At 38.7% G+C, this 26,273-nt stretch overlaps 1 long non-coding RNA gene across 5 annotated transcripts in view; it reads left to right on the forward strand.

Moving 5' to 3' along the window:
* The window catches only part of LOC129785395 (uncharacterized), a 51,856-nt gene extending 26,434 nt beyond the window's left edge, over positions 1-25,422 (forward strand). For 2 of the 5 annotated variants that reach the window (XR_008749438.1, XR_008749436.1), the window contains exons 5-9: positions 3,030-3,167; positions 7,283-7,346; positions 7,876-8,013; positions 8,506-8,620; positions 24,201-25,338. This is a non-coding gene — a long non-coding RNA (uncharacterized LOC129785395). Of the gene's footprint in view, positions 1-3,029; positions 3,168-7,282; positions 7,347-7,875; positions 8,014-8,505; positions 8,621-24,200 lie in introns of all 5 variants that reach the window. The other 3 variants (XR_008749439.1, XR_008749440.1, XR_008749437.1) reach the window with 3 other exon arrangements.
* Positions 25,423-26,273: the final 851 nt, after the last annotated feature.

The raw sequence follows: 26,273 nt of genomic DNA on the forward strand, positions 1-26,273 counted from the left end.
AATGAGGCTTTTTCTGCAACAATTAGGGGATTGCATACAGTATGAAACAGTAACAAGAAAGATACTGTATTATTGTTAATGGCTCTATTTCTTACCATCTAAACTAATGAGCATCTTTGACCTTCTCTGATTTCTTCATGCTTCATGGTTTCCATCATTGTCAAAAGCCCATTTTTTCATTTTTCTTGTGAATAATCTACATAATGCAAACTGACTGTTTATGGAGCTCAGTGAGTATTCCACCAGCAAGGAGAAAGGACATCATTTGATAAAAGCAGATGTATCATTGAGACAGCTACAAAATTAGGTAATTTTAACGGAGAGCAGATATTTTATTTTTTCCTGCCAGTCGGGATTTAAACAAAGGAATCATCCCACATTTGGCAGATAATTTTTCCTCTCAAAGGGAAAATATAACACTGAGTAAAAAGAGTTAACGTATCCTTTTTCTCAGATAGTTTTACTCTGAACATTTTCTACTGCCTGTTTCATGAAAAGGCTAAAATATCTGAACAACTGTAACAATTATTGTTCCAGGCATATAAGCAATGTTCATGTCATCATTTTATGAGTTCATTTTTTATTTAACTTTCCAGAATTTTACATCGCTAGTTTCTGGGTTTGGTCCTCACACAGCAGACACCAATGTAGGAGGACACCTGCCACCTTCCGTATTGCTAGTGTATGAGTTTGAATAAACTTGTTTGAAGCATTGATGTTGGATATTAAAATATATATAAGGGTTTAATTCTACAATGTCCCCTAAATTTGAAGGCCTTTCTTAATTTTAATGGTATTGAGTGACTACCTCAAGTCTACCTACATGGAAGTTTTACAGGATTTATTATTAGACATCTTTCCAGAAGGAACAAAAGAGAATAATTTTAGAGAGCTTTAATTACAAATGTGTATGTATTTAACACAGCGTGGGTATATTTGATTGATTCTGTTACAAATAAAAATTATGATCTAAAAACTACCTCCTTAGTCATAAATAGGTATCACTGGTGTGGCAGATTCTGGAGAAGAGAAAATCCTGCACATGAGTATACAGGACCTGATTCTTACTGTATTTGTGCCCAGCACAATTTTCATTGACCTCAGAGGATTTACATCAGTGAGGATGACATGAGAACAAAAACAATAAAGAGGGTTGGGTCTAGCCTGCTTAAACACACTAACCTGAAGGACGCAGTGTTCAGGAAAGTCATTTAAAGCCTTTTCTGTCTCTAAGCAGGCTGAATTTCCAAACTGGAAGCGAAGCTAAAGTGCAGCTGCCTTCTGCAACGCTGCTGACCTCTCAGTCTAAGGTGTCCAGGCGCTCCTTCCCGAAGGCAGTACCTGCCGCCTGTCTGTTCTGCAGCACATCAAAGTGCCCTCCTCTGGCCAAGGACAGCTTTCAAACCCAGGGTCCAGTCGCTGTCTGTGCCTTTGTCAGCAAGACAGGGTGGCTCCCCTGAACCTTTGTCAGAAAGTGGGAAAAGAAAGCAAATTTTTTCTTAGGAAACTATATACCAGATGTGGTGTTTCATTTCCAGTGGGATCACAAAACAGATAGCTGAAGAGGCAGTGGGCTGCTCACCTGTTGCTCTGCAAAACATTTGACTGGAGAGAAGATAACCAAATTCTGATACTCCTTTTTGAAACTAACTTTCTTTAAACAACAACAATAAGAAAACAAATCAAACAAGAAGCAGTTTTATTCAAAGAAGCGGTGTGAGAGATCAGCAAGAAGCTGACATCCCTAGAGCAAGGGGACTGTGCTCATTTTCACCTCTCATCATACACTGCTGGGAATATCTTGATCAATATCAGAGCAGTATGCAATGTGTAAAAGAGATTATATTTCATAAGATATATTTTAAATTATACATTTCTACCCACTGTATTAATAGGAAATGCAATTTTATCTGATTTAATACTTTAATGTTAGCTTCTATTATTTGCACAGTAAGTAAATGAAGAGATGCACATGAAATCTGGATTTAATTAGATAGGACATGCTATCGCTTACTGACTGACATAAGTAGAATACATTACATACAAGCATTGTATAATCTTTCCTGGGATGATGCACAGCAACACAACAAAGTTACATTTAATGCTGACTGCCAAAACACAGCCATCTGAGTTTTCTTAAAAATATAAAAACAGGCTTTTGTAGAAGGTAGATGTAGCACTGACAACATTTTCTCCTTTTTTTCTGGCTGAAATTATTCACTAGATTCATCCAGCTTTCAAAAACATTTGTTATTTCTTTCGACACTATCATTTTGGCCTTTCATTAATTCTACTAGTAACGACTAAAAGAAAATCCTGCACAATTCTCCAGTAAGTAAAGCTTGGGGTCCTTACTGTCAGTGGAAGCTTCCTTTACGCCAAATGTGTTGTCATCATTATGCCACGTACAAGAGCACCAGGTGTAAGATTCAAAAAGAGAAGGAATATGCAGAAGGAAAGTTAGCAAGAGTGGGCTTTGACCCAGGGAAATGTCTGTCTCCAGGCATTTTGAAAACCTGCTACAGAATGAAATTGCTTTTTCACTTTTTAGTTCCCATGAAGCACAGTTTAAATGTCTATGCGATTCATCAATGTCTCTGATAATTCTGTGAGACATCTAGTTATAGCCTTACTAATGCTGTTTGTATTTCTTGTCACTGTCTGAGACGGCGGGTTCGCGGGAGCAGCTCTCTTCCAGGGGTGCAGCAGGAGGGTGCCTGCCAGGATTGCCCAAGCTGAGACAGGGAGTCACTCAGCCTCATTTCTCCTTGCAAAATCCCAGCACCAGAATGGCTTTTCATTCCAGCAGTAGTGCTGCTTTCAAAGCCCACTCATTACAGCCAAATAACACATTGCCTAAGCCTTACTATTTGCTGCTGTGTTGTGGCTCTTGGTGACCAACACCACTAATGACAGCAATTAGTTATGGTTTCTGTTGTTCTCAATCTGCTTTTCCTCTCTGAGGTACTTTTCTAGCCCTTTCATTACGGTGGCATCTGAGCACCTCATTGCCTTTCACCTCTCAACAGCTTCAAAGCCATATCCAGAGTCACAGCTTCAGCAGGACAGCTTCAGCACCACCGTGGCACCCAGGGATCATCAGGGTGGGTTAATGCAGATGCTGACAGCTCAGACCTCAGCGTGAACTCACTCAATCACCTTCTCAGGTAAGCTTTGCACCCTGTTTTGTCTTTGTAGTGCCATGCTTGGACTGTGGTGGGTACCCAGTATTGTTCTGGTAAATGTGGCCCTTGTACTCACCATAGCCACTTCCCTGGTGACTTTGCAGGTGGACATGCTTATGGTAACTAGGAGCCTTGCATCCACACTGTACTAGCTATGGTAGTGTAACAGGACATTTGGGATATGTGTCCTCAGGCCTGACATTTCACCAGGACAAGAAAGGGGATGGCGACCAGTGCCATGGTAACTCCACATAGTCCCATCTGTGTTCTCGTTTTTATTTTTCTTGGTTGCTAACTCCCATTAGACAAAAAGCTTTCTATCCCACAGTTCATTATGCACAGTTCACATAGAAAAATTTTGGTCAATAATAAGATATTTTTTAAGTTAAGGAGAAGAGTCAAAATAAAACCAGATCCATTAGTTTCCTCTCCATCTCAAAAGGTCTGATTTCCAGTAGCTCCTTAAACTTCCATGTGGCTTTTTAATTTTCCCTCACAGCAGACTCTTTCTTATGTTCAGGAAACCTTTGTATCTTTATTCATAGCTGCCTACATAAATTCCTGCCTTGTTATTTATGCTATCTATGATAATGCCTCTTTCATCTTAAAATACTGCGCTGAATTTGTCTTGATTTTATGTTAAAGGTTACACTGACAAAGGCTGATAAAACACATGGAGCATTATTTGTATTTACTTACGAAACTGAAGTATCCAGGGCGACATCATCACTTCTATAAAGTATTATCCTGTAAAGATCATTTTGAAAGTGATTGTCATATTTCATTTTACTTTGACACGTAAATACATTTCAGCCTATCTATCTAAGCCTTTCCAGCACATCCATCACACCCGAAGTGTGCTGGTGCCAGTGAATCAAAAGCTACAGCAGCAGTTAACAAGCGGTGTGCTAATTAATGGCTCAGGCAGAAAGTTATGAGTGATTTTTCCAGACACTTCACTCAAAAGTGATTGAGAAGGAAATGCCTTTTTAAATTTTTTATATAATGTCACACTAAATGAACCATAAAGAAACAATATAAAAAATACGTAGCCTGGAATTTATGAGAACATTTTACAACTATTAAAGACCACATTTAAAGGTCTGAATTTTAAATGGAGCTGAGGGACCTTTGAAAGCAGATTTACCAGCAAGGTCATCTTTAAAAATGGAAAGGAAGAAAACCAGGTCCCAAACATCACAGTCAGGAACATAACAAAACACAGAATTGCTAGACAAGAGAGGAAGAAAGGATGCTAAAATGCTAAGAACTCATTATACAGATTATATTTATTGAAATCCAAGAGAAATGTTGACTGCCAGTCACCAGCAAAAAGAGGAATAGCATTACAGCTGACTTTTAAAAAAAGAAGGGCTTTTCAACCAGTCATCCTCACTGGCTACTTAAAACTGCTGTGGTTCACTAGCTTAGGTAGTGTCATGTTGCTGCATCTCAGAAGATGCAAATCTTGTCTCATGAGAGAACAGTTCTCAAAACATAATTTTTTTCTGGTGACATACTGAAAGAAATTCCTCATCCATATTGAAACCAGTTTACTTTCTTTCAAGCAGTTTCAGTCATATGATATACAGTATAGCATAAAAAGCAGTTCCAAAATAATAATAAAATAATAATTTAAAAAAAAAGAAGAAAAACCCCCCTATAAAATATTAAAAATGTTTACTTTTTGGAACATCCTTTCTCCCATCTTTTCATCAATGAATTAAATTTCTGTGAAATTGATATTACTTTTACAAAGTAATTTGACTTTGATAAGACAATATATTCGCTTGGACTTGGATTCTTTTGCAACATTTCTCTCAAAGCTTTTTTTCAAAAGGACCTGATAGTAGAAACATTCCCCCTATTGGGTGAAAATGGAGGTCCTCATTGGTTTAAGTGAGGCAGTTAGTTTCCCATCCGCTCCAAAAAGACAAACCCCAAATCATTTTTGGAAAGGGAGTACAAAAAAATCCAACTAGTAACATTTTTTGGCAGGAAATATAAGGCCAAGTTCTGTCAGTATCTAAAAAAAATGGAAAGCAAAAGTATAGTGGCAGAAACAAAACTTGTTAATTGTATGCTTGAGTATTTTTTTCAGTAGCCCTGGTGTCCTCCCAGCCATGCAGATTGTCACACTTAATATGTGGCAATAATTTAAGCACTTGCCCTTCCCTGGCCCAAAAATATTAGACTGTGGCCTGTCAGGAGAGACAGGGTTATCTGAGGAGCAACATGTTGCAATTGCACATTTGTAGGTGATGGGAGGGGTAGTGGGGGAACAAACCCTTTGCTTTAAATAAACTGGTAATCTGCATCTGCAGTAGTGGTCATATATGGGCAGGGTCCCACTGTATACCCAATGATGATTTAGAGATGTTTTGCATCCCTGAGTCTTCATTTTAATTATTATTGCATGACTAAAAAGGTATTTTGTTTTACCTTTGAGTGAGGAGCTGAGAAAAGTCACGCAGCCCAGGCTGGGGAATCATTTTTGATTCTGGGATTGAAAATTCACAGCCTTGTTTTGCCACTAGCTGCAATGGGGAGCTGTGATGTCAGCTGGTGACAGGTCTGGGCACGCCGTGGGACATTTCCCTGGGCTCTGCTCTGGCCCAGAGAGGACAGCGACAGTGCAGGGCTCTGCCCCTCTCTTGGGCAGGCATGGTGAAGGCTGTCAGCACCCTGGTGTGACTATTGCCTTCAATGAGCTGGCGAAAGGCTGAGGAAAGCTTGCCAGATATTCCTCTTCTTTTCTTGCACAGCGCTGGGGAGGGGTAAAGGACAGGACAGTTTTCTGGCTGCTAAGATAATTCTCTGCTTGAAATTTGAATACCCTTTACCTTTGATAAAGACATTATTATTGAAGATTGTACAAAATAATACTGGCCTATTTCACATGCATTGAAGAGTACCACTTCATTCAAACCTACAGCGAATGTATCTAGAACAGAGCTGCAAGGTAATTAGCAATGACATTTGTTTGCCACCTTTTTCTTAGACATTTTCAAGCCCTGTAAATAAGTAGTGTCTAACATTAATAACTTATTTTTTATATAACTTTGAATTTGCCTACCATTTTTACTTACCAGCTTTTAAAGAAAACATTTGAGAGCTAGAATCTTGTAAAATTTCAGTCTGGAGCAGACTTTGCCCAAGTTAATGAACTGTGAAAAATAAGAGTTAGCTTGGGAAGGCTGCTAAAACCTTTTTGCAGCTGTAGCCTGTACTAGCAGGCTATGATCAGTTAAAATTGATACCTCAATTAATCCTTTCTTGGAAGTTGAGGAAAATAACATATATAGTTTCATTTAAAAAAAAAAGAAAAAGTTCTATTTTTTCTACTGGGTTATAGTACCTTTGTGGCACCAAGGTGACGGGAATTGCTGCAAAGGTAAGGGGGGGGTCTTGCCTGCTGGGGAAATATTGCTCTGCTCTGCTGACCCCTCCTGTCCCCCCGCTTCCCTCCCCCTGCCCAGGCGCCTGAGGGTGCCAGGGTGGGAGGGTGGCAGAGCTGGGCCCAGAGGGAGCTCCCTGCAGTTCTTCCAAACCCTGGGACCTCGCTCCTGCCCATGTAAGTGACTCCAGAGAAAGTGTGAGGGAGAGAGGGAGAGTCAAGTTTCTCCTCATTCTCTCCCTAGTACTATACCCCAGTGACTCATCCAAAAAGTTGTTCTGAGGTTCTACTAAATGCTACATCCCAAAAAATATCATTTAGACTTGTAACAACCATGGAGGTTAAGAGAAGGTACTTGAATAAAGAAACAAATATGTTTATTTGGATATAGTTAATAAATAGGTTATTAAAAGATAAAATGAAAAACCAATCGATAGGGAAAGACTTTTTTTCCCTCCCCTAAATCCCTCTAGCAAGTTTTTATTATGAAAAATGGGAAAAAAGAACAGTCTGCTTCTGTTTTGCAAAATTGTTCCTGGTACAGAAAGGGATATTCTCTGTGAATCCTATTGCAGACCAAAATATTAAATATTTCATCTTTAAAATGGAATAAACCAGATCATCAATAGTATAAAGTGGTAAAGTGCCAAAAACTAGCATGGTTGAAAATAATTAATTACTGTACTGCTGATTTTGACAGAGTATCTTGTTATAAATCAGAACGCGCTCAGAACAGCTTAATCTCCAGAAAAGAAACCCAGAAGGTAAATTTTCTTGGTTTTTCATATGAGAATGCTCACTTACATATTTGTATGTATCTATGTATATGTAACATACACACATGGGTATGTATATCTATATGTATTTTATATATATATAATATATATATAATATGCAGAAAACCTGAGATCTGGGAAAAAAGTATATCGCTTAGTTATAACATGCTTCAGCCTAACCTTGACTACTTGTATAAATTGGAAAGGCTTGCAACCAATATGGAGCAGGCTCTGATGAAAGAAGAGGGGTGGAGGGCTGGGGGAGGGAAAAGATCTGCCAAATAAAATAACTAGCAAGAAGAGAAAGATACACAATTAAAAAAAGAATGTAGGACCTGGCCAATTCCTTCTTGCATTTTTAAAATGTCCTTACTTTGGGAGGAGGGGGACTGTTCATTCCAGCACAGTGGGAGCATAAGGGACAGAGCATCATGCTCCTTGCTGCCCAGCAAAGCAGGGGTGCAGCTTACTGAGTATTTGCTTTCTGTGTACCATGTAACATTGGACTTACCCAGAGCTACCCAGGAGCAAACCCATGAAAACTCTACTGGCCTGCTTGAAGTGTCACATTTCTAAAGCTGGGAGGAACACGGGGACAGATGCTGATCAAGCAGGAGCTCCATCCTAGGCTTCAACTGGATCATCACTGCTACAGGTACGGGATCAGATCTGGATTTACAAGGAATCAGACACACACATTGTAGCCAGTATATCCTATCCACGTAATCTGAGTACCATGTTCCAACGCTATGGCTTGAAAACAATCTTGAAACACTCTTGTACATATTCTACATGATACTTGATGTTGTGGTCATCTTTTTTTTTTTTTTTTTTTTTTTTTTTTTCCCCCTAACCTGGAACAATAGTAATCTGTACTTTGGGGAAAAAAATGCAATGGTAGATTTAGGAGTCTTGCTTTTGTTATCATGTTAACACTGTATCTACATACTTACACATTTTCTTTTAGAAGAACAAACTATATACTTTCCTATTTTAAAATAAGGTCATCACAGAAGTGCAAAACAAAGGAAAGAACAAAGAAATCAAAAACCCATTTAATTTTTTGGCAGTGTGAACTAGTACAGTAAAATTTGTCATAAAGTTTTTACTCGATTTTATGTTATATTCACAATTTTTTTACTTTCAGATTTCCTTTTTCTTTCTCAAGACAGATGTCTCGGAAAAACAGAAAACAAGAAATTGGAGCTACATTCCCCATGCTGGACTCCTGTTCCAAATGTAATTTTTGCTCATGCTGCTTGGTAAGATCATATGAGAAATGACATAGAAAGGTCGCAGAACTGTCACTTCTATATTAAAATGAAATAGCCTCTCTCTTTGTTGTGCTTCTTCACAATTTTCAGAACTTAATTTCAGTAAACGAGTGGCATAAAATGGCATTTATAAATTCAGTCCATTTTGTTGTATCTAGAAAACAGAAATGGAACTTGGCACCTTCTGGGTATTTTCTTGATAGCAGATATTTAGAAAAATATCCAACCACATGAAGAATTATTTATCAAACTAAACTTGTTATCTATATGTAAACACCCCTACCTGCTGCAGAGATTACTTTTATATGCCCGTTTTCCTCCAGTCTTGGTGGCATATTGTAGCACTTGAAGTGCTGATAAAAATGATTGGGTCCTACTGACCACAGAATGGGAAATGTCAAATAGATTGAAATCCACAGATTAAAGTGAAAGTAATTTCTAAAGTCGCTACTGTCACTTGTACACATTTGCTTGGCAACACAATGTCCATATTAAATAGACAAATGTAACAGATAAATGTCTCTCTAATTCAAAAAGAATACCTTATACCATAACTGGCTATAAACATTAGCACTCCATTTTAGTGGGCAAATGTTGCTATGAGATTAGGCATGAACTTGCCTCATTACTTTTTAGAAATCATACTCATACTAGCTGCTGCCTGTCACCACCTGAATATCTATGACCATCTGATCCATGTGACTACATATTTAAAGGTGCATGGTCACGTGTAGTGTGGGAACAGGTGCAATTCTTTAATACGTGCAAAAAGAGCTCACACTCCAGGCTGGAATAGTTTCCTGACCGGAGAGACAACTGAAAAACCCATCCAAAAGCAAAGGCAAAGGGCTGAACGGTCACTGAATCCAGCGCCTGGTGCTGCAGGCAAGACAGCTAATGACTTCAGCAAACTCCATCCCAAACCAAAGCAGACCAGCTGCCTCCCTCTTCCAGGCTCACCATGCAGCACCTACACTCAACTCACCCCCTCCTTAACTCCCAGATCCAGCACAGCTGCATTTTAAAGCCTTATTTAAAATCTAGGTAATATACAGTTACCATGCATGTGTCTTAAAGACAGGAGTGGATTGCTCTGGCATTCTCAGAGTTGTTTTAAGCCCTCTTCCTTCCAAGTCTTCAGTTTCTGTTTCCCTCCCCTTTTGTTTCAGTGCTCCCCTGCTGGGGCAGTCATCACCTAACTTTCTCCTCCAATCATTTCCCCATCTCCTTCCATTCTTCAGTGTCATTGCTATATTTCATATTCACAGCTATAAGGTATCCTCCCCCCCTTACACCCACACGTGAAAGAATTATTAAACTCCTTTTTACAGTCTTGCAACATTACGTGCCAGATTTCTCATCGCTGAGGGGGTGGAATAATAAGTCCTTCAGTGTGAGTATGTTGAGGTCCTTGTATTTGACTGCCAGCTCTGCTGTCTTGCTTTCTAGCTAATACACTCTTGTATTGGCTAGCCTAGCTTCACATCCATAAACTACATTCATATTCCTACTGAAAATGTAATATATTCACACCCTGTAGAGTTCCTCTGCATTGCCTTAAATCTCCCATCTTCTGTTGTTCTCTTTCATTTGCCTATTCAAGGGTTTTATTGTATTCGTACTTTCCTTTGCAAAATCTGGCAACTTTCACTTCCCCACTTCTCCCTTTCTCTCCCTAAATTACTAAGATTTAGCTGTTGTTGCAAATAAACCTCTTTTTCCATTCTAAGTATGTGTTCTGCTTGCTCTTTGCTGGAGGTTATTTACCCAATAATCTCTCAACTACTAATTCTCATATCTTACTGGGATACAGATTTCAGACAGCTTTTGTCCTTATTGTAAAAATAATGTAACCTCTCCACCCCACTTGATTTTATTAACTGTTTCTCTCACTTTCCAAAAGCTTGCCCTTTTGAAAGTGAAGTCTAATATTTATTGATATTTACGCAAAATTAATGTCTGAGCTCTCAAATTACATCACATCTACCATCATCAGTTTAAAATTAATCCCTTCACCAAGATTCATGCCTGAATGAAGCATACCTTTTGCTTTGGAAGTGGTGAAGAAGTCTTTTACCTGTCACAGCCTGCAGTGACTGAATCATCTTGGCAATACCTGTTCTCCAGTCTGCATATGGGAAGTTAAAGTATCTTATGATGAGACAAATCCCAGTGGTGTTTAGCTCCCTAGTAATATTCGTCCTTTTAACTTTATCCCTTTCCAGTCTGCTTGAGCAAAGGAGAGTCATAACAAGAGAAGGATTTAGGACAGACACACCTCTCAGCACCAACAGAAATTAATCTACAGTAATTCTCCAAAGTGCTTTGGCTCTGGATAAATTCTTTATAACTGCAGCTTTCACCAGCTTCCCAATCAGCGCATGCCACCAGTCCATCTCTTGGTCATGGCAGCAGTTTGGCTGTTGCTACAATATCTGACTCATCCTGCAGCAGAAACTCTAATTCCTGTTTTACTCTCCTGAGGGTTTTTTGTCTTTTTTTACTGAACAAACATTGTAGGTGTTCCTTTCTCCTTAAATCTAAGTGTGTGATATTACAGCTAAGTAGCTCATAGTCTCTGCTTGCTGCTGAAAAATAATATTTTTTTGTATTAGCAAGAACCATTTGTAATATTTCATGTAGCTGGTGCAGCTTCAGGCTGTGGCATTCTGAATATTTTCAGTCTGAGTCCTCAGAAAACCATTCTGTGTTTAAGATGTACAGAAAGGGTTTCTTGATTAAAGGAGATACAGTGACAGATTCTGCTAGACCAGGTCTCTACTATATTCTTTCTGTTGCTGCTCAAGTAAGGCAGATGAATGAGAGATGGGACCTTCTTCTTGTCCATAATTCCAGAATTTCTTGAGAGAAGAGTCCACGTCCTTGAATGGAAAAGACTGGATTTTTCAGTACTAGGCTTTCCTCAGTATTTGTGCTTGTGGGTGCAGGCAATTTTTTGCTCAACAAGCAGAAAGAGAAATGGAAAGAACACTTTGCTGTTCCTCTGTCTGTAAAAGTGATTTTCCTGTTGCTTCTATTCATTGGCTATTGAGTTGGAAAAGTAAATTCTGGAATTTGGCAACTTACATCCATTGAAACTGGCAACAAAACTTGCAGTCAACTTAGCAGAGGCCAGATTTCCCCTCAAGAGTATAAGAGGGTCTTCTTGCTGCATAGCACCGTTTGGTTCCCATTTTGCTCACTACAGGAAGCAGTAACAACCCAGCAGGAAGGAGCCATGGCATTTCCTGTGTCTGCCCTCTGTCTGTGGAGTCGGAGCAGTGAAAACTGAAGTATACAGTTATTATCTAAGGGTAATTAAGAACATATCAACATAAGCATCAATAAAATTAGTTATGCTCCAGACAACAAAACTAGTCTATGCAAGAGGCAAATTAGTCGGGGCCATCTTCAGCCATTCTAAAGTTACTCTGGGGTGCAATAACTGAATTGTCTCTGTTTTATGACCTCCAGTTCAAAGCCACCATGATAACTGAAGGCTGGAAAAAAAAGGAAAATGCGTGTCAATAGACAAACTAGAATATGGATGAATCTTTATTCTTTTCTGTTCTTTGAAGGAGACAAAAAGTCTGTGATAAAGGACATCCACTTGATATAATCTGTTTGGCTTTCCAAAAGGCTCTCAAAATCCCCCTCACCAAAATGGAAGGATTAAAGAGCTGAAAACAGAGAGTAGGTATAAAGATTGAAGTTTCACTAAAGAAATAATAAAAAAGAAAACCTTTGAGATGGGTACTGGTCATTGAAATGGCAGATAAAAATCAACAAAGTAAATGTGAAATTATATAGGTGGGGGAAAGAAATATGATAATTTCACATACAACATGATGGGCTATAAATTACTGCAGAATGTGTCGTGCCGAGTAATACTCCATCCAAAGCTTCGGGAGTAGAAAAATAAAGCCAAATGTTAGGAACTATTAAGAAGGGCAGGAAGGGGGGGGGTGGGGGGAGAGCCCCAAAATTTTGACTTAGGTAGTTTCTAATTTCATATTTGTTTTTATTCCATCTTATATCCTCTATATTTATCTCTCCTTACATGCTCCTAATATGTTCCTCAAAACTATGACTCTGACTAGGAAGGCGAAGGAACATTAAATCAACTGTACTGAACTTGTCTGAACATAATTTGACTGGCAGCTTGCTTTAAATATCATTTTGCTCCCTGTGTATCCTTTTGATTTTACAACGGAAATTTCCCTGAAGCAGCACTTACATTACGATGCTTTCCCTAAGACAGGTTAATTGCTATTCTTTTTAATTATTCTCTACTCAGCTTCAGAAGAGCTGTCAAAATATACCTTCATGGTAATGCAATTCACAATAAGATTAGGATGAGGACTGAACCATTAAAATAGAAAGAAAAAATAAATATTATTTCTAGGTAAGTTAGTTTTTCTCATCAGTTACCATGGAACAAATTTGCACAGCATAATGCGTTGCATACATCTTTTGGAAATACGCTATGAACAGCTTACTGAGAGTGACAAATAATTAAAATAAAGTTTGATAGGGGAAAGATGCAGGCATATGAAGACTCATAAAATTCATAATTTTTTTATTAGATTCAAATGATACAGAAAATTGGGCTCCTTCAAGTAGTGTCCTCCTTCTGATATTCCTATGCCAAGTTCAAAATTAAAAAAAATTGAAAAATTGGTATAAAATTATGTCCCAGCCTAGAAAGTTTGTTCATCACTTTACTGTAGGTTGCCAAAGAACATTAACTGTACAATAAATCAGGGTCTGCCTTGGCTCTTGCCAAGTTATTCTCTATCTTCCCTTGGCTTTTGAGATGTATTTTTTTCTTTTGGCTTATGCTGTCCTCAGCGAGGCACAGCTTTTCCCTTACTCCTCTATTTCCTTCTGTACTTGAACAAACTAGCTTTACCTTGTCAAAGCCCACATGCCTCAGGAGTCTATGAGTGCACAGTTTCTTCTGAAATGGGCACAAACACTCACAGGATGAAACTTCATTACTATTTTAGGCTGATCTAGATCAATGGCATAGTCTCCCCCTTCCCCCCCCCCCCCCCCCCCCCCCCCCCCTCAGTCTTTTGTTACTGACCTCTTCCTTGTTCCATGCCAGTGCTGATCAGGTCACAGAAACAAGCTGGTTACAAATAAAACATGCTCCAAACATTCTATTACTTTTAATGAGGTTTTCTCTCCAACATGGCTCACCAGGCAGGAGGAGGAAGAGGTGGGCCACGAGCGGTGGGGCAAGCTCTGATTCAGGCTGCTTGAAAAGAGCAACCGGAGTCAATACAGGCTTACTTGCCTTCAGGGAAGTCCCTCAGCTCTGTTCCCCTTCAGCTGCAACATTCAGCTCTTCTCTCCTCCAAGTCCTTCCCTTACCACCCTATTGGATGGGTACTATTTCTTGAACAACAGAGAATTTCATAGATTTTAAGGACAGAAGAGATAATTTTACATTATGCTTGCTCCAGACCTTTAGGTTTCATATGCATAGCCTATTGCCATCCCCACAGTATTCAAGTGTATAATCTTAGGCATGGTTTAAGAGGTATACACAGTACTTACAGGTCCCATTTCCTCACCAGAAGTTGTAGCAATACCAGTGTGCAAGTGTGTAGTGCATCTGCTCAGCCTTACATCTGTGCCTGTGTCCTTGGAGTCCGTCATGGTGAGGGGAAGCCAAGGGGATGTCACCCAATTGCTGTATCCTTAATCGTGTCTACACAGACTTCAGTACTCTGCAATACTCTCCAGCTGTTGGAAAATGCACACATCTGAAAAAGAACAAAAGTAAAATCAAGCTGCAGATCTTTCAAATCTCGAATCAGCCCTTTCTTCTGGGATTTAGACAAGTTCAATAACAAGGAACACAAAGTTAGATTACAGAAGACAGTAAACTAATCAGAGGTTTATCTCTAAAGGTCACGTCTGAAGTGTGGCTATAGATATCTTAGTGACTTGTTCTTAACAAAGTAGGTAATTAAAATACTGGATATATACCCCAGTTGTTACAACAATCTTAGAACCCAACTGACATCTGAGCATCATTATTCTGCAACAGCATGAGGCTGTGTTACTTCAGCCCATAGTAAAAGAGCATGGAAAGAATCATGGACTGATCATGCAAAGGAGATTATTTTTTTTTTTGTCAGATTGCTTTAGGAAAACAAAGTCCTACTAAAAACTTCTGCTTTTGGAATTATTCACTTTGCTAACGTATGCAGAACTTCTGACAGACAGACACTAGCTGACATAATGACACTAGCTGATAATACGTGGGACCTGGATAGAAAACAAAAGATATTAAGGTATATTGACTTCCACAGGAATTTATTCCCTTCCACAGCTCAGATGTTCAAGTTACATATCTTATTCTTAGAAAATTATGCAATTGATCAATGTATTTAGTGATTTACATATATGGAGAAAGAAGTGAAGATTAGTAAAAACACAAATTAGTGCTAAACATTCACTGATCTTGTTTGTTTTACGTGTCCTAGTTCCAATAGTGATGCTGCTCCATGTTTGTATTATGGGAGGGACAAGATCAGACTGACTTTGGTTGTTGAAGAGCAGTGTACGTGTTCTCATACAGCTGGAAAAGGCTGCATGTTTTCCTGAAAGTCTGATGTGCTCTTCCCCCGCATTTCTTCCAATGTTTTGGTGGAAAAAGTCCTTAAAGAGACAGAAATTGTTCCATGTCTCACTTTCGTACACACCTGGTTCCTGAATACAATGGGCTATTAACCAAACTTCCAGTGAAAATATTTCAGGAGGGGAAGGGATGGGAGATGGATGTCAAGGTTAGAAGTGATGCAGCTTCAGGTCTTCAACTTTCCAAAAAGAGTTTGTCCATTACCTAAGGCTCTGCTAAAAAGCTCTTGATAAAGCGTGTTTTCCATTTGTCTTCTGTTATTTATTAGCTGTAGTATACACCTGAATGTGGTTAAACCTTTCAACAGGGAAAAAATGTAATATGTGCCTGCTTAAACATTGAAGTTCCATGAAATAAAACTGATATTAATTTTAGATGTTTTAAATAGTGGAAGATATGTAATTGTCTATGATCATTTGCTTTCACAGTAGAAGCTAACTTATTCTTCTCTTTTTAAAGGAGAATTTGAAAGGTAGATTATTTTTTTTTAATGATCTTCAATTTGCCACATTTTTTTAATTTATGACTAACATGATTCAGTTTAATTGAAGGCAAAAGGACAGAGGAGAGATTATTTATTTTAATGGTCTGCACAATGATAAAATGCTAGCAGAAATAGCATAAAAACCAGTGAGAAAGTATTTGTTAATGGGGAGAAATAGTTCCAATGAGAAAAAGAAATCCTGTCTTCAGGAGGAGGAAGGGATACATGAGAGAATAGAGAAGGAAGAATAGGCAAGTGAAAGGGATCTTTTAAATATTTACCCAAGGGTGTGCAGAAGTGAAGCAATTTGGCTAAACCAGACATACTTTTTGACTCATCTGTGATGCAAAATCACACAATCAGTAGATGTCCAAAAACTATACATGAACATTGGTCTTGATACTTAAATTATCAGTCGTCCATGGTTCAGTTCTCCTTAAGCAATAACAGAACTCCTGTAAGGACAGGTCATCTTTCTGACACCAGGCTAGTCCAGCTGCTGCAGTGGCCACACCAGGGCCACCGCCTGCCCTATGTGGGGTTTGAAGCACAAGCAGCTCATGCCTTTGACAAATGTAAAGCATTTAGCATTACAATCAGATAATTTTTAGCCAGCCCACTTGGAGGATACTTTTAACAAACATGCAGGTACTGCTTACTATTCATTGTTCAAAATAAACATCTACTGTTAAACTATTAATGGTTTTATTGGGCTGCAAAATAAAAATTTACAGCCTTGTTGCTGCAATTTATTTTTAGGTAAAAATGTATAGGTTGGAGCAGAGCAGCCAGTAGTTTAATCTACTTACAGGTTTTGTGTAAGAAAACTATTTCCTAAGAGTGCAAGCTTTTTAGAATTTTTTTAGAAATTTACCTGAAAGTAAGCTAGTGAAACATTGCAAGAAGAGCATTTCTGCATTGTATACTTGAGCCAAAACCAGTGAAACCTATTTCAAATTAGACATAGAAAGCATTTGTTTTACTACTTGTTTGGATATCTCAGAATCAAACTCAAGGCTACTTTTTAGATTCCTTTCTTTCTCTCTTCATTTATAATCAAAACCATCCACCACCTAAGTTAAGTAAGTCTCAGCATTGCCAAGGAAACCACAGCCCTGTGTTTTACGTCTCACTTATAATTCCTGATACCCATGAACATCTTTTGGTGGGTGAAGTAAATGCATGGGGCTATTATGCCTGCATGTTGTCTGGGTCTCCATTTCTAGTGTACGGCTTCCAATGCCTTCTGCACAGGGCAATGTGACAGTTTTGCATGAATAGTCACCGTCATTGCCAAAAAGCTCTGATATGTTTGAAACTAGTCACACATATCTAACATAAAATACAGTTCTGGCTTAAGTTGATCTTCTGGTAAGACGAAGTGAAAACAAACACTGTTCAACATGGCATAGCTTTTTCAATGTGTAGCTTGTATTTTTCAAATCTATACAGCTAAACAATAAGAAAGAGGCCAGCACCTCCTACATGGCTGAATTTGAAAATAGTATTTCCCTCAAAAAGTGAAAATGCCATTTACTTCCATGATTACTGTTCTAATATGTTGGTTAGATGTAGTTTAATACATGCAAGGTTTCCTAGTGTTTTCTCTTAAAGAGAAGTTTTTTTCTGTTCTCATCCATCTCTCTCAGTACTCACTATTATTAGACTGGTAAGGTTTTCTAAGAGAGCTCAAACCCACCTGGAGAGAAAGCCTTTAGGTCTGCAAAAGAACAGGGAGTGCTTGCAATTGCTCTTGTCTTGGTCTGCACCATTCTTTAAGAGGTTTGTATGCGAGAAAACACAAATAAGTGAGCTTGCCTATCCCAGACTGTTCCCAATTACTAGGTTTAACTCCACAGTATTAGTTTAATCTTTACCTTACTCTGAATCTCAAGCAGAGAATAACAATCTTCTTTTAAGAAAGTAATACATTTATGGAACAGGGTTTAACATTCAGACAGAAGACTGATTGCAGAGTGAATCTGTTACATTTCTCTGCTTCCCACCTCCTTTCCTTCACACAGTAGGGCTTATTGTAGAATAGAAAAGGTACTACTTTTGTGCAATTTTTTTGTCATCATTTTGTGGTTGTTCTAAGTCTGTTATTTGGGGGCCTTTTCCATGGAATTTGGTCATTGCAATGACACTTTGTAATTTGCTTTGTTCAGGAAAGATTTTCAGTCACGCAAGTAGCATAAAGGCGTAGAATACAAAAGACCAAAATAAATGCTTTTCCAAACAGTGAGATGTTTATATAGAAGGCTTACCGAGAAGTGATGTCATTATGGGAGGAATCCAAATATCCTGTAGAACTGTATTGGCCACGTACAACTTTAGTGAATAATGCATCATGTTGTCCAGAATACCTATTCCAAAAACACAACCAAAATCACATGAAAACTAGAAAACTTTGTCCTGCAATTTTCTGGACCTCTAAAATGGCACAGCTAAAATAAAATCTGAAGTAGAAAGATCTGTGAAGTTTAAGAAAAAAAGTATTGTTTCAGTGCTTTTATTGTCATATTTCAATGTGTTACTACAAAAAATTCACTCTGAGTGAACGCTTATTTTGAATCATTGAAACACAGAATCATAAACTCATTTAGGTTGGAAAAGACCTTTCAGATCATTGAGTCCAACCATTAACCCAGGACTGCCAAGTCCATCACTAAACCATGTCCCTAAGCACCACATCTACACATTTTTTAAACACCTCCAGGGATGGTGATTCCACCACGCCCCTGGGCACCCTGTACCAGTGCTTCAGCACCCTTCCAGTGAAGAAATTATTCCTAATATCCAATCTAAACCTCCCCTGGCACAACTTGAGGCTGTTTCATCTTGTTCTGTCACTTGTTACTGGGGAGAAGAGACCGACCCCCGCCTGCCTACAGCCTCCTGTGAGGGAGTTGTCGGGAGCCTTCCTCAAACCCCTTAGCCCTTCAGGACTGCATCCCAAGGGGCTCTGTCTACCAGGCTCTTAAACGGGCCAGTCGGCCCCCTGGAAGTCCAAACTAAGGGTTCTGCTGACCCCCCTCATTACTCCTCCGAGAGTTCGAAACTCTACCATTTTGTGATTGCTATGCCTAAGGCGCCTCCCACCATCACATCACCCACAAGTCCTTCTCTAGTCACACACAGCAGGTCTGGTGGGGCATCTCCCCTGGCTGGCTCACTCACCAGCTGTGTCAGGAAGGTCTCTTCCACACACTCCAGGCATCTCCCAGGCTGCTTCCTCTTGGCTGTATCGTATTTCCAGCAGACATCTGTTAAGTTGAAGTCCCCCATAAGAACAAGGGCTAGTGATTGTGAGACTTCTCCCAGATGCTTGTAGAATGCTTCATCTGCCTCTTCATCCTGGTTGGGTGGTCTCTAACAGACTCCCAGCAGGATATCTGCCTTGCTGGTCTTCCCCTATGGATTCCTATCCATAACACTTAACCCTGTCATCACCATCATTAAGCTCCAGGCAGTCAAAACACTCTGTAACATACAAAGCTACCACACGCCTCTCCTTTCTTTCCTGTCCCTCCTGAAGAGTTTGTAGCCATCCATTGTAGCACCTCAGCCATGCAAGCTATCCCACCATCTATTGGTATAATGGTACTGCCCAAGTGGTACAGGCAGAATAAGGGGTAGGCATTGCGTGTGCACTAAGCAGATGTGTACAGACAATAAATGACAAGCCCAGCAAAAAAAATGGCAATGTAGGTATCATTCAAATCAACTAAATGCGTTTACTTAACTTTGTACTATTAAGGAATATTGAAAATTAAATCTTTGCAGAGACAACAACTATTTTGGTTCTGTTCCATCTCTATTAGCACTAATGCGATTCAACAGAGAGCACCATGCAGTCAAAGGATTCATTGCAATATTGGCAACAGTTAGGGATTTGAAGGTTTGGGGGGTTTTCCCTCTGGTTATAGGAACCTCTCACAAAGAAATACCATCTTTACTTCCATTTTAGGATATGAGATCCTCACACCTGTGTTACCTCTGTCCTGTGTCCTGGCCATCTGGGGTGTGTGGTCTCATCTCATGCACAATGGGACTGTAATTGAGCAATAGACTGTTGCTTCCCTGGGACTGCAGTCTGCAATATCTGTGGCATTTCTAGTCTTTGCCAGCTTAACCAGAGCATTTTATTATTACGAGCTATTGATCAATAGGGATTGAAGTGTGCAATGAAATATCAATACCTGTAGGTAAGATGGTTTTCCACCTGGTCTGTTTTTATGGCTACTGTAGATCACTTTTTCCTGTGTTCACAAAGTAACTGTCTTCTAGCAAATCATTCCTCAGACATACAGTGGAAAATGGGAATCCACCCACAGTGATGACAGCTAAATGAATATACACTATAGTGCAAATGGCTCCACGTGTTACCTGGAACAAAAAAAAAAAAAATATTCCTGTATGTGCCAGAGCATTTTCAAGCAGCTCGCACCATCACAGCAGAATAAATCCAGTAATTCTTTCTTATAGTTCAAGAAATATTAAAAGGAAAGTTCACTGTGGTACCCTCACAGCATTTTGTATAAAAGTCATGTCTTGACCAAGGCTACAGAAGGCAGAAAAAGCAACAACCAAAGGTTGAACTATCAGTGAAAAGAAGGGGACAATATTTCTCTGAGCAGGACAGAAAAGGAAATCTCAGTCCCTGTATGCCATCACTGTCACTCACTGTCACCAATTTTGTGGTTATATGTATTTTTCTAAACTTGAATTTGTGCTGGGGTTTGCTTTTTTCTGTAGGATTTGGTTGAGCTAACTACATTAAATAAGCTCTTGGGTTTTAACCCTTGTCTGATTGCCCAAGGAAGCAGAAATGGCAGTGTAGCTTTCCTGCCCTGAAAAAACCAGAAACCATGGGAAATTGTGCAGCACTCAAGGACTTTGACTTCCCTTCCCTGCTGGAGCAGCGCGCTGCCATCAGCGGAGAACATTCACAAGTAATGCCAGAACCTTATAACCAGATACCGTGCTCATTTTTTAACCCTCACTTTCAACAACATGAAAATAGAAATGGAAATCTTTCTTATAATAAGAATGTTTGGGGGTTTGTTCTTTTAATTTTTCATATTTTTTTTCTTTTGCCAAGAGAAAGCAAAAATCAGAAAGTTATACAAACATAGGAAAGAAGAAACTTTAAAAAACCCAGTGTGTGTAAATAAAAATCCCACAATTGTTTTCAAGCTTCCCTCCCCACACCCCCAATACTTTTCATGTCTTTCCTCCTGGAAAGTAATGGTTCAAACATTTCTCCCACTCACTCCTTTTTATTGATTTCCAAGTTTTAAAAAAAGAATTAAATGGTTGGGAAAATATCTCCACGAACATTACTCCTTTTGTTTCTCTAGCTTCAGTTCATCTTCAAATTTGCCCTTGAAAAAAATAAAAGGCAAGAATTTAAAAAGTGGAAAGATACCAGAATTTTCCCAGCGTTCTTTATAAAAGATCAAAAAGAAGATTGATTGATTAAAAAACCTGCTGATTCACTGTAATGGTGGGAATGTTCCTAAAGCATTAGATTTGAAAGCTGCTTTCCTAGGTGTTCAAGAGACTTGAGCAGACATGTCAACATTTTCATTATATTTATGGGGGTTTGACTTTTTGGACTAAGTCTAAAATACAGAGCAGTTTTCTTGTTGTTCTTGTAAACGGAGGAGATTCTTATATGAGAAAATCCCTAAAAAAGTGGAAACGGCATATGCTACCCTGTGCTGACCTATTCCAAATTCTGCTGCACAACAGCCTTAAAGAAAGTCTTTTTCCCCTCTGCATAATGGGGGAAGGAGGATTTCCACTACGGACTCTCACAACAGAGAGACTAGTGAGCAGTATCGCAGCAACTCATAGGAAACAATTTATTAGAGCTATTCTGCTATACAGTAAATTTACAGTTGGAAATTTCACAGGAGACAGGGGTATATTCAGTTCCATGATTTTCCACATATAAAATTTAATGACCATGGAAGCCCAAACTTTTTTCCCAGGACTGGGTGCATCCAACAGTAAGTGCATACTGCCCCATTTATACCACCTGTACAAAAGAACTGCTGGCTGAGTTTAGCATTTTCCTGAGGATGCCAGTGGACTTTATAAGAGCGTTTGAATGTGTGTGAGAAAGAAGAACGTCAGAAAATACTGACAGCATGCCACAAAGAGATGGAAATACCTGACCAGAAGTGAGCCATAAGAAATCTGTTCTACAGTTTGAGTTCTGTGATTGGTATTGGGGAAAAAAAAAAATCATGGATGGATCTAAAACCAATGAGGTATGAACACAGTTCACATTAGAATAAATTTTTTGTTGTAATCCCAAATCTGTTGCAGTCAATGGAAGGACTCATTGGCTTCAAAGGATGCTGAACTATGGCACGGTGCCTCAGCTGCCTTTGGGTTATGGAAATCACAGGAACATATGACGAGATTTCAACCATCTGCTGAAATAATTTCTCCAATAGAAAAGTCAAGGGTGCACTTTAAACCATTTTCCACTTAATACAGAATAGTTTCATACAGAGTGGAATCTTTTCTTTTAAATAAGGTGTCAAAAATGGCTTTTTATATGCATCAAAGAAATACCTGAGTAGAAATACATGTCACATTTCAAACTGGCATGGAGTCACCCTTCTGTTTCAACTTAGAAGGTTTCACAGTTTTTCTCCAAAATACTTATTCATCTCATCTCATTTATGTGTTAAAACTCATCACCTACTTTGACATTCAGTCTTTTTTGTGAATGTATAAAGCACATTTAACCTAGTTTTGAAAATACCTTGTGCGGCTTGCTTTGACTGCAAATGATTTGTTTCTTCTCAAAAGTAAAACACGCTGAGATGTACCTTTATGTGCGTTCTGCTGCAAAGCTCACTTAGTTTAATGGCTTTAGCATTTACTGCTCCTGGAAGCAGGTCACATGGAGCCTGCTCTCTGCCCTTAAAATAAAGAAGACTGTACGTAAGGGTCAAAATTCTGTATCTAAATGCTAAACTGCATGCAGTTAGATCAAACCACCATGTCCAATATAATTTTGGTTTATATAAAAATGAGTACTCTAGAACTCTATACTATTTTATAAGATTAATATATTACAATGATAATATTACCATTTGGAGTCCTTAGATTAACTTTTTGGGCCTTAATGTTAACATTTTACAGTCACGGTGGACATGACTTTGTTGAGATATCCAGTCCTCATGTTCACTTGATGTTCTTCCGAGTATCACTTAAAAAGGACACAGATACTATCAGAAAGTAAATACAGGAGCAAGTAGTTAATTTTGGGTTTTAATCTAGAACATACATTTTCAGAACCAATGACATCATTTAGCGGAGCCATTGGTTTTCAGTTTAAATGTGTTGATTAAATAAGCATAAGTTTAAATATCAGCCAGTAGAGCAGAGCTGGGGCACAGCAGTTTCAATTTCCTATTATAGCAAAAAAGGTTTCAGACAAAAGAAATTTGCAGCTGTTTGCAAGGATATAAAATAAATTATTTTGGATTTATTGTAAACCTTTGCTCTAGACAGTATAAACCTTTGGCAAGAAATACTTAGTGGTTTGAAAGAAAGCTGCCATAGGTATAGCTTAATGGTTAGATTCTTTCCTAGTTTAGCCCTTTCAATGTCTCTCACTCTGTGGGAAGTTTTGAAATCCCAGAGCAAACAACAGTCATTTAAAAAAATATTATGATCCCTGGAATTACCTCACAGTAAAAATGAGGACTCCTATCAACTACCACGGATTTCAAGTCAGGCATTTATACACAAATCATAATTTTTTCACACTTATGTCAATTTCTAAATCAGATTCCTTTTTTTAAGGGACCGATTAGAGTTGTGTCACATGGCTTCAGTAAACTTCTGAAACCTGAACCAGCCAGTAAGTTTTTTACTGAATATCAAATCAGAAAATTTCTCCCACAAACTTCTGTTTCAATGTAATATCAAATGATGCCACATTTATTAGGTACCGGTATGATCATGGTAGCCACCAAAACTCTCTTGTCCTGCTCTTTAACACCATGTCTGGTCCGACCCAGGCCAGCACTGACTCCTGTCCTGTGGTAGTCACACTCCTCCTCCCACTGAGCATTCCATGCACCATGAATTGCACGTTTTGAAAGAGAAGGCTACGCTATCTGGAAGCAGCTTACACTACTCCAGCAAATGCTGTAGGATTTTAGAGCAAGTAATATTTGCTGCCTACCAGAAAAAGGATAGCTTAATAAAATGGGTGACATAGTAGCTCTGAAAAATGAAACGGTTCGCAATAAGGATTTCTGTTATCTGCTGAAGAACAGCTCCTGGGACTTCTGCTGGAATTACCACAGACAAACTGAACATAAATGACTATCAAATCCTTAGTTCTTACCTTTTGTTTTCTTCTTCACCCCAACTTCTGCTTTCTCATTCTCTAGGTGTTACCGAAATCTCGGAATGAAGAACTTATCAACACCAATGTGATGCAGATAAGCAGACACTTCTTTATTGACGGCTGGGTGCGTGCGTGAGTCCTCTCATGATCAACGCACACCAAGTTTCAAAATCAGACACCATATATAGAATTTATTCATACATATTCATTAAGTATTCATGCATAAACATAATATTTCCCGAAAATCATTAACATATTCTCCTCCCATATCCGATTCTGCGCAGTAAAGGTTAGAAAGGTCCAGAAATGGGTCTGGGGTACGTTTTGGGTAGGTGGTATATGAGTCGGTGGTCGCGATCTCCCCCTGCCGGAATTACCATGAACTAAAGTTCACGGTTTCTTGGCAGTTCCAGTCGACTCTCCCCAGTTCCCATTAATCCTATATTCTGACATTTCAATACACTTTCTACATACAGAAGTCTAGTCAAATACAAAGAAACCTTTCAAACCCTAAATTTATTACCTAAGTTTTAAACAATGATTCTAGCCCATTCTTCTGGCCTTGGTATGCGACTGTACAAAGGATTTCATAACAGCTTTTACTGTGCAACTGTAAGTTTCATTAAAATATATTTCTTATCCCTCTATATTTCTATTAAAAATGATTTTATAAAATCAAATTAAGTCAATCAATCTTATTAGCAAATCTGTAACATAGGTATGGTGTTCCATCTTCCCTCGTTGTTCCTCCATGTCTTTAAAATTCTTCTTTCATTTTATTTATTAAGAGAAGTTATCATCAAAAAGCTATAAAAAACCCCACAAAACAAACAGCCTATTATCTTCTAATTATTGAAGTTTTAGTCTTTTTCAAATGTCTTTTAATACCTCAAAACAATAACATGCTATAGTTATTAGTAGTTGTCCATTACTTAATAAAGACAAAGTCTACCTCAGTTGTCGCTCTTCACATCCTCCCTAGGTCTCGCTTTTCTCTCTAGAGCCAGACATGCTCACTGAGCAATTTGCTCAGGAGAAGAGAAATAATCACTAAGCAGATATTATAGTGATTGGGAAACTATGGGTATTTTTTACTAATTTATTTCGTTAGCTGGCATGGGCATCTCAATACATGTTTCATCTTGTTATATTCTATGGTCAGACTTCAAAAAGTTCGATCTGGCCATTAACTGTTTAAGTTTGTTTAATTCAAAAATATCCTTTTTCTGGGTCCAGTTAGTCTGGAAATTTTCTTCCCAAGGTTTATTTAAGAACACTGGCTTAAAGATACTATGGGCTGTAAGCTTCCCAGGCAGTAAGGCAGCAAAGCAGTCTGTATTTACCAGTCTACAGAACCATGCTCCAGCAGAAGAAATGTGCTGGTGTCTGCAGGGACTTAAATAATTCTGGGTTGGTTTGTCTCGATCCTTTGCTCTGGGCATTACAGAACTTTGGCAATAAATAATTCTTGGTTTGGAGAAAGCTGTTTTTAAATCACTTTCATTAATGTTATCACATGCTTGTAACAGAAAACTCTTAAATTTAATAGGAAAACCTGAACTAGTTCATTTATTAAGAGGAGGACTACAGGGCAGCCTGTGTGCTACTGGTAGAACCCCACGATTCCACCCCAAACTGGCCAAAATTAGGTAAACCTTCCTCCACTTGCTCAAGCAGCCCACCCTGGCAAAGCAACCTGCAGCTCATTGATTTCACAGCACATACTGACAATGATGAGTAATGTATGAAGGTTCCTGAATAAACTGGTCAGGAAAAACTGAGCATTCTTTAGTATTACAATAGCAGTGGCTTACTAATAGCATTAACAAAACCATGAGATGTATTTTTGCACGTCGTGTGTTTCTTAATGGGCCTTATTACTTGGCTTTGTGTCTCAGCTGGGTTCTTTTTCAAACAGAATAGCTCATAGATCACAAAGCCATGTGTTTGGTTAACAGAATATTTCTAATGATCTTGTGAAATAGCCCTCCCAGTCTTTGGAAATGTAGCTGTTTACGGGGCTCCTGTTAGGGAACAAGCTCGCTTTGCACGTCTCGTATTTCACGCTACGGAACATAACAAGCCAGGGCTGCTTCTGATTGATGCAGAATGAATA

Source organism: Falco peregrinus, chromosome 12 (genome assembly GCF_023634155.1).
Source record: "Falco peregrinus isolate bFalPer1 chromosome 12, bFalPer1.pri, whole genome shotgun sequence".
In the NCBI taxonomy this organism is placed as follows: Eukaryota; Metazoa; Chordata; class Aves; order Falconiformes; family Falconidae; genus Falco; species Falco peregrinus.